The sequence below is a fragment of the Prunus mume genome, linkage group LG6 (genome assembly GCF_029339155.1).
Source record: "Prunus mume cultivar Tortuosa linkage group LG6, ASM2933915v1, whole genome shotgun sequence".
NCBI lineage: Eukaryota > Viridiplantae > Streptophyta > Magnoliopsida > Rosales > Rosaceae > Prunus > Prunus mume.
In genome coordinates, this window is record NC_142703.1 from 16,296,629 (window position 1) to 16,306,168 (window position 9,540).

Consider the following 9,540-nt stretch of genomic DNA (forward strand, 5'->3'; position numbering starts at 1 on the left):
CCGAGAGATGCCATGCCATCAACTAATCCATAAATTAGCCACCAAAACATTCCCCACCTCCTCAATTCATTTCTTTCCTTTGAGCGTTGTGAACAAGCTCCCAAATGAAAACTGAGGGTTACTTGGTGAGAAGGAAGCCTGATCAAAAGCAAGTGACAAAATCTCTAGGCAGATCGGCTGATTACTAAAAAGGTCCACTTTGTTGAAGCAGCCGACAAAATAAATCAGTAATGTTGGTTATTTATGGTTATGAGTTTTGAACACCACTGTACTCAGTTTTACTGTAGCCAACAAGCTTTATCAAGGAATTAATGCAACAGAATAATCAACTGCAACTTTACTTACATAGGAGCTTAGATATTCAAGTCTTCTAAGTGAGTGATTTCAGTGAAGTTGGTCTTCTTTTGGACCAGTCAATGAATGAATGCAATTCCTTCTGCATATTCCCTTTTAATTAATTCTGTGCACTCTACCAATTCTGGTATCAGAGCTTCTTCCCGTTCATGGGCAAAAACAAAAACCCCACCACCGACCTCTCGCTGCCTCGACCCTCGAGCGAGCACCCATGATTATTTGGCTGGACAAATTCAAGATGATCAAGAATTGATTTCCTACATATCTTAGGCCAACAAGAAACCCACCAATCATCATTAGCTCAACTCCAGAAAACCATGGATTCCTAGGCTACCTAAAAGCAGAACCCTTATAGTTTTGTATCCAAGATTTTCAATCAGTAAAGGGACTAGTGAGGATGATGGGTTTGATATATCAAAAACGAATATTTTAAGAAAGCGATGGAAATGGAAATGGAAAGACACAAATAGGTGAGCTGCGTGGCTGATAGAGTATAGGGAAGCCTTTTGTGTTTGGTAATCGAGATAGTTACAGGGCAATTCCCCTTTGGCAACAAAAATACAAACCGCAGTTCGCATAAAAGGATATGTCACGCCAAGGTGCACAATATTCTTGGCGGGCCTATGTATATGTATAAATATTAAACTTAAACCTAGCTAGCAGATAGAGAAGGGCATATAGCGCAGGTGATCAAAGTCGCTAGCTTTTTGGTCATCATTTTGTCACAGAGAGAGAGAGAGAGAGAGAGAGAGAGAGAGTTACATGGAGCTTGATCGTTTTAAGAAAGTGTTGAAGGCCTCAGATGTTAAAAGACTTGTAGTGACCAGCACCATGCTTGCGATGCTACCTCGTATCTATCCAGATCGGGATATCCCAATCAGAGTTTTCGACAACCAAAGGAATCGGGTTTACGAGTTCAAATTATCCGGCAGGCGACGGTGCAAATACAGAAAGCCGATTTTCCAGTCTAGAGCATGGAGAGTGTTTGCCAAGGACAGAGGCATTGCAGCTGGGGATGTGCTCTTTTTCTGGGCGGAGGAGGAAGACCCATTTCATCGAACTCAATATCGCGTTGCACTCTACAAGCCACATCTTTTCCCTTAACTTTAATTCTCAATGTAGTGTTGCAATCAGTTCTTGTAAGTTGTAACGAGATTGACTCTCTCTCTTTTTCTGTTTTCCTCTTTGGTCAACATATATGTAAGTTGATTTTTTAAGTTTTTTTTAATCAATAATCTTTTTATATTTTTTTCTCTCAAAACTGATGGCGTCACAGCCATGACTTTAACTGTCTATAAACCAAGGACTCAGATTACTGGATCCTTAATTTCTTCGACTGGGTGTCTTTAGTAAATCCCCAGAGCCCAAGAGGCACAATAACCATCTTTGACTAAAGTCAAACCCATAAATAATCGTGGCATATGCATGAATGGAATGCGGCTATAAAAAACTGAGTTTTGTTTTATTCGTGTAAGAAAAGAAATACAAGAAGAAAAAAAAATTCACAAATTTTTTGTACCAAATCAAGAATTAAGAGAACTCTTTTGTGGCTCAACCATTTCTTTATCACATTCACTCTCTCATCAACATTGCCCACCTCCAACTGCTACCTTCAAATTTATAGTCAATTGAATTATAAACAGCTTTAACAATTGTTGTCTTGCCTATTCCTTCAATCCCCTATATACCTATCATGCGAACAATTGTTGGATTTATTATCAACAACATGATATCGAGAAAAATTAATTAATCAATTGTGTCTTAAAACAAGAATAGAACATGAAGCGCAACTAAAAGTAAGGAAATCAATACCTTTGCAAAAATGTGATGGGCTCAACTGTGGAAATGGAAGAAAACCCACTAGAGAATGAAACCAAACAACAAATTGGACTCATGTCCATTTTAATTAGATATATCCAGTCCAGTCCAACCCATCAAACACGGCCAAAAGCTCATTCATATCTCATACTATACACAAGATTCTATTCTTCGTTACAGTCAAATAGGTGCGTTTAATACTTGTGTTGAAATCTCTTCAACAATCTTATGAATGAAATTAGATTCGTGCCTGCCAGGAAAAAAAACATATGAAACATTAGTGCTATTACATATAGGTTTTAAAAAAAGTCAACCAACTCATGGGGGCTGTAACTGAAACTAAGAACATGCTCTAGACGTACTCTTTTCAAGCAGAATTGAAAACTAAGTTCATGAAAAATATTTGGTTATGTAATATATAGATATCATATTATTAAATACCATTTATATTTTTAAAAAATATATATGTTATTACATATCATAGTATAGAGTCTATAGATGTGGGTTAAGCCATGGCAGCGTGCTTGCTCCCATAAATTAGAAGTTTAGAACATCACTTTGTCCCAAAAAAAATAATATCAATTTTAAAAAGAGAACAAGATTAAAAAAACAAGTTAAAAAGCTAGTAAGCATGGTTAAAAAAATATACCCGTGCAAGAAATACCACCCAGACAACTTTGTTGCTTCTGTAAGAGCTGCCCTCCATCTCAACACCTTCTCTATGTTATCCTTGAATGTGCATTCATGATTAGTACTTGCCTCACCAAAACTACCTTGCTGGTCACGTACATCCAAAAGATCCACCTTGTAATAAATTGGCCAAACAATTTGGTTCTTTGATTCTCTACATTGGAGGATCTTAACCAGTTCAATCAAGCACCACTCGGAGGATGCAAAATTTTCAGTGAATATGATGATTGAAACCCTTGATTCTTCAATAACCTTGAGAAGCATTGGCAATGGAAGTTCTTCTCCTCTTCTATAAAGGTAGGTTTTTATTCCTTGTTGAAGCAACTTGCTATGCAGATTGTATGTAAAATTGTTGTGTGCGTCGGCGCCTCTATAACTGAGAAAGACATCATATGCCAATGAATGGGTGAAAGAAGAAGAGGAAGAGGCTCGTAATTGAGTGGTGACAGAACCCATAGTGTTTGATCGTACAAGAGCTGAAAGAGTTGGGAATGTTACTGATGTTAAAGGCTCTCTTCTTATATATATATATAATAATATAAATATAAATATACATAGAGCTTTAATTGAGTGACATCTTCATTCTACATTGTATTTTAATTATCTGAACCATTTATTTTTTAGGTATTACCTTACAGATCACTCATACAAAAAATCACTCAAATCCGAAACAATTTAATCTCTCACTTGAATGATGATGGTTTTAGTCTATGTATATGCATATATAATAGTAAGCCACTTGCTTAGCAGCTTCCTGCTTTGTGATAATTGATGGTAGTGGTGATATTATATGTCTGCAATGGCTAATATAAACTATTATATTAGCGCCTCATTTCTGACGGTGCACTGGATCCTAAATTTTATAGTCAACTTTCCATTGCTTGATAATAAAGATTGACTTAAGAGGAACGAAAAGGAAGAAAAAAAAAATCAATTGACAATTAGTTCTTTATGCTATTGATTTAATAGAAGCAACTCCTCTTTTTCTTCTTCTTTTCATTTTTAGATGGGTCATGCTAAGCACATACTCCTAAATAGAAGCAGTAAGGGGCTGGGCGTAAGCCCTTGGGATTAGCCCAAGTAGTGAGAAGGAGTGGGAAAATGGTTAGCATTAGAGTATTGCTAGTCAAAGCCCTGCACTGATACCCAAACTAATATTTCTTCCATCATTGTCTTTTCAATCAGAGAAAATGATGTCATAAATCAGAAACAAAGAGTCAAGAATTGTGGAATCCAAATCACTTCAATCCTAGAGCAAAAACTGCATCCCAGTTCATGCTACAATTCAAATTCAAAACATAACAGAACAACAAATTGACTTGCATATAACTTTAAATGCCCCTGCAGGCCAAAGAGGATAACATTTTCATCATGCCTAATGAAATCGAACATACTCAACTATATTGAACAAATGCACTGAGAGATGCCATGCCACCAACTAATAATCCTTAAATTTTAAGGAAGACTGCCACAAGGCTACCACAACACTGCCCACCTCCTCAATTCATCTCTTTCCATTTTAGCCTTGTCAACAAGCTCCCAAATGCAAACTAAGGGTTGCTTGGTGACAAAATCTCTGGACAAAGGCTGGTGAGTAAAAGGGTCCATTGTTCAAGCAGCCCTACAAAATATATCAGTAATACGTTCAATTAAATGTGAATTTGTTGATCTGATATAAGAGCTACAGCTGTGCTCTAATATAACTAGCGTGTAGTTTGTTTATAAAAATAAAAAAAATAAAAAGAATGAATAACTAGCTTAGAAATGAATTTAGCAATCAGTTTGCAATTACCATATCAATAAAATAAATTTTGATCTCAACTGACTTTTGACTCAGAATTGAATTTAGTAATTTTTTTATTTTATATGATAGGGTTATCTGAACCATGTCACAGGTAAGCATGGCAACAACAAGCATGGATTATGAAAAGGATAAATCAGTTACAATAAAACACTGTGGTTTTTTTTATGTGTTCAGATTATCATAAGGTTTGGTCACTAATCTAGTAGGAATACAAAAATAGGATGATGATCTCTGCTTACCGTAATTGATCTCCGATAGGATCGCTTTAAGGAAAAAAATATACGTGTTCGTGATAGCTAGCTTGGTCCTCTGATCTGCTCGTGAAATATAATAAATTACATATCACAAAACTTTATAATTAGTGCAAACAAATAATAATGGTTTTGATTGTTGTCTCATGTTGGAAGTACCTGGAAGGAGAGCACGAGAACGGGAGGCGTGGGCTATGATCTGGATTTGCTCTATGCACGTGGTCTTGAATCCGAATGTAAGGGATGTGCGCTATGGAGGGCCAGTATCTTCCTTTACTTGGTTTGCATCTCTCTTCTAGCAGCGGACAGTGATAGATAGTAAGTTGTGTAAGTGATAGAGGAAGACTCTCCTCTGCCATTGATGCTAGCTTAGGACACCCCTCGATGTGAAAAGATTGAAGACAGTTGAGGAGTTGAAAGCCGTTGCTGAGTTTAACGAGATTCGGGAAGTCCTGAATTGTAAGCGAATGAGAGATTTAGGAAGCACCATCTCTTTCTCAGGAGGGAAGAACAACACGTCTGGGTCTTTGCCGCGAATTTCCAGTTCTCTAAGAGAGGTAAGCCTGTGCAACCCCAAGTCCAAGAGTGCCTTACAGCTCTTGAGATTATAAATTGTAAGCTGTATTAAGTTAGGGGGAAAACCATCTTCTAGAAACGGCGTGAAACCTTCGCAACAAGAAATGCTCAATATCTGAAGAGAGTTGAGGTCATGTATGCCTTTGGGTAGTGCCTTCAATTTGTTGCAGTAGCTGATGTCGATCTCTCTTAGGTAGGCAGCGCTTTGTGGCAACCCTCCTTCGGGGAAGGAAACAAGACTTGCACAGTCATAAATACCTAACTCTTGAAGATTGGTGAGGTAGCACAGGCCTTCCGGTAAACACTTGAGATTTGTACAACGCGAGATCTTAATTTCTTCAAGGCAAATGTTATGCTTGAACCTATTGGTTATTGTCTCTAGCTGTTCACAATCGCTTATGCGAAGGTGTTTAAGCATCCTGGGAAGATGGTCTTCGAATGATAAGGACGTCAGCAATGGACAATCCTCTATACTCAAGTACTCAAGACAAGATTCCTCTTCTTTCACCAGGTAAGGAGAAGAGGAAGACGAAGAACCCTTTACCTCCTCTTCCTCCAGCAGTGATTTCAAATTTTCGCATAACATAATATCCATTCTTCTTAGATTTGGAGGTATTCGGTATCTTGCAAAATACACAAGAGAACTGCACCGCTCAATTTTTATTTCCTTGACAAAAGGTGGCAAAAGAAACTCTTGAAAAGAAATCAGACTTGGGCAGTCATATATGTGAAGCTCTTGGAGTGATACAAGATTTTGAACAAGATGGAGGTGAGGGTTGTCTCCAATAACCAAACAATGAAGAGAAATCAGGTCATGGAGCAATTTATCTTCATTCTGCCATAAAGATGTGAGCTCATCACAACCGCTAATAACCAGATCATTAAGCTTTGGTAATCCTCCCATGAAATCCTTTATTTGGAGTTTGAACTCTGCAATACTTGAAAGCTGCAAGGCCTCCAATAACTCAAGCTGAACTTTTATATGGACCACCCTTTTGCAATCATCAATATCTAATTTCTGAAGTTGTTTATAGTCAGAAATTGAAATCACCAACTGCTCACATCCACGAATCACAAGCTTTGACAGTGAATCAAGGTTCTCGGGTAACCTGCCCTCCAATTTGGGGCATTTGGATATGGAAAGCATTTTCAGGCAAGGGAAAACTCTAATTCCTTGATCTTGATCTTGTTCGTATGGAAACCACTCCCTCCAATGTTTCATATCCTCAAATTCAAGGATCTCTAACAGTGGAAAAGGCAATCTAGCCATTCCATAGAACTCAAGACCCACTACTTCCACTGCATACAATCTTTTTATAGAGAGCTTTTTGAGAGATGGCAATTGTCCAAGTGATGGCAAGAGACAGCAATGGTTGCAACCCTCTAAGCACACCGTTGTCAAGCTAGAGAGTAAAGGATGTCCAATCCATTTTGAAAATTCCAAACCACCGTATCCCTTGATGCTGAGCACTTTGAGCTTCCTATGAGGTTGTAACATGTCGAGCACGTCGGATTCTTTTTCTCCTAAGCCATTCCATTCTAGTAGCAATACATCAAGCCTGGCCTTGCTAATTAAGTCCGCCCTCTTTACATCCTCAATGTCATTCACATTCTGCAATCTTGAGAGGCGCAATGTCCCCTGGAGATGCAATAGGGCTCTACCTCTCTTATACTCGACTTGCTACCTTTGCTCACCACAAAATTATGCAATGTTTTCAAATTCGTCAATTGACCTAGTTGTGCAGGCATTCCTTGCAATGAAGGTGTGTTTGCATTGTTGAGATGACGCAGATTAATTAGGTTCTTCATGTTTGCAGGTAGTGCCTTCAAACTATAACAGTTCTCTAATATCAACGTTTGTAAGTTGCAAAGTGTGCTTATTGAACGAGGCAAACTCGTTATTTCCGTGTGAGAAAGATCTAGGTATCGGAGAAACTTCAACTCACCAATTGAATTCGGCAGCTTGATTAGTCGATAACCATTCAAAGAGAGCACTCGTAAGTACTGCAACTTTGGCAATAACTCAAAAGTAACCCTACAAGTCAAATAATTACATGGATCCTGTGAAATTGAAAGTGGTAGAAAAGTCCGCAAAACTTTTGCTTTAGCAAACGCCTCAAATCTTTTGACTCCATCATATTTACCAGCAGTGTAAGACAAATGACGAGTCTTCGGAGACCATCTACCGTCCAAGATATCCTCCAATCTTAAACAGGTTTCTCCGGAAACCCTTTGTGCCAAATCACTAATGAGGTGGTGCATCACATATCTTGAATCTTGTTTGCTTGATTTTTGAAATAATGACCTAGACACAAGCTCTTGAAAATACTCACGGCCTACGTCTTCCAATTGTTCATTTTCTTCTGGTTTCTGAATCAAATCTTCTGCCATCCATAGAAGGATCAACTGTGTCTCCCCAAATTCATAGTCATTTGGAAGTATTGAGCAATAAGCAAAACACCTTTTCAAAGTTGAAGGGAGATAATGGTAGCTAATTTTCAATACTGGGAGAATTCCACTCTTATCAGATAGAAACCACAATTTGTTGTTCAATATTTCCTCCCATTCATTTATTTCTTTACAACCTAAAAGACCACCAAGAGTCCTTGCTGCCAAGGGCAACCCACAACATTTTGTAACAATTTTCTCCTGAAGTAATTCATACTTCGTTGGTCTGGAGCTTTCTTCAATATTAAAAAATGCATGTTGCACAAATACTTTCCAGCAATCACCATTTGATATACCGCTCAAATTGTGAACTTCAGTGGATCTCATCATTCTTGGAACTTCTGCATCACGTGTTGTCACGATTATCTTACTTCCCAATGCTCCAACACAAAAGGGGGATTGCAGCGTTGTCCATAGATTATAGTCACATGTATTCCAGACATCATCTAAAACAATGAGAAATTTTTTTCCTGCCAATGCTTTGCTCAAATTGTTCTGAATGTTACTGAATTCCTCCAAATCACAGCGTCCGGACGTGACTGATTCAAGAATTGCCTTTGTTACTCTTACAATGTCGAATTCATCAGACACGGATACCCATGCCTCAAGATCAAACTGTTTCAGGACATCATCCTCATTGAATACAAATTGAGCCAGTGTTGTTTTTCCAACTCCAGGCATGCCAACAATCGCAACTACTTGAAAATTGATAGCATTAGGCTCATAGTTTCTTGACAACAATTCAACAATCTTTGCTTTGTCACTATCTCTTCCAACAACAGGCACTCCATTCAGAACACATGAACTTGGTGGCCTTGGCCAAGGCTTAGGTGAAGGAAGATCCAATACCATCTAAACTTAACCCAAGTTTATCTTTTCGTTCAGATATGGCTTGTAGCCGATTGGTAATCTCCTTTATTTCGAAGTTCATATTAAAGTGGACTTCAAATCTAGGAATTAGGCTTCGTACCTTACTTGTTGTAGCCCCACGTTGTTCGTCCAACTTGCGCCGTAATATCTCAGTATAAAACTTGTCGAGGATGTCTTCGATATCATAAAAGTCTTTGAGATCATCCAGCCACAGCTCCACTGCACTGCTCGTTAGTTGCTTCTTCTCTGCATCACGAAGCACCAGTTCAATTGAAGACAACATTTCACTCCATTTCTTCAGTTTTTGCCAACACCGTCCGCGAGGAAGTTGAGTGGAGTCAATAACCTGTCCAGCAGAAACCGAAGGAGTGCCCCAAGAAAGACCTCTGCTACTGCTACCATGTTTTCTCTTGTCCAAAAGGAAGCAATCAAGATTGTAATTTGTAAGAATGAAGAGTTTCAACTGATCAAAGAAGTAAGGAGTTCTTCTGTGAAAACATGATATCAAGATTCAAGTCTCAAGATATTGAGTAATGTGAACAAAAAGTCAATGAGTTAGATGGGATGGTTATGATCGATGGGGTCGATTGGGTGAGACTGTTACCGCGTTTTCATTTTATTTTATTTTATTTCTAGCTAGGTACCTTGTTTTTTCCAATGAACTCAATACGTCTCTTGTCATATACAGTTTTCTGACCAAATAAAAAATTTAGTCATTTACAATTATTC

The 9,540-nt window shown here is 38.2% G+C and overlaps 1 pseudogene across 1 annotated transcript; it reads right to left on the bottom strand.

Moving 5' to 3' along the window:
- Positions 1 to 4,342: 4,342 nt before the first annotated feature.
- On the bottom strand, positions 4,343 to 9,326 carry LOC103335443 (putative disease resistance RPP13-like protein 1; annotated as a pseudogene). Its single transcript, XR_016128304.1, has 3 exons — positions 5,077 to 9,326; positions 4,906 to 4,980; positions 4,343 to 4,483 (listed from the first exon to the last, which is right to left on the bottom strand). The product of XR_016128304.1 is annotated as a putative disease resistance RPP13-like protein 1 (transcript).
- Positions 9,327 to 9,540: the final 214 nt, after the last annotated feature.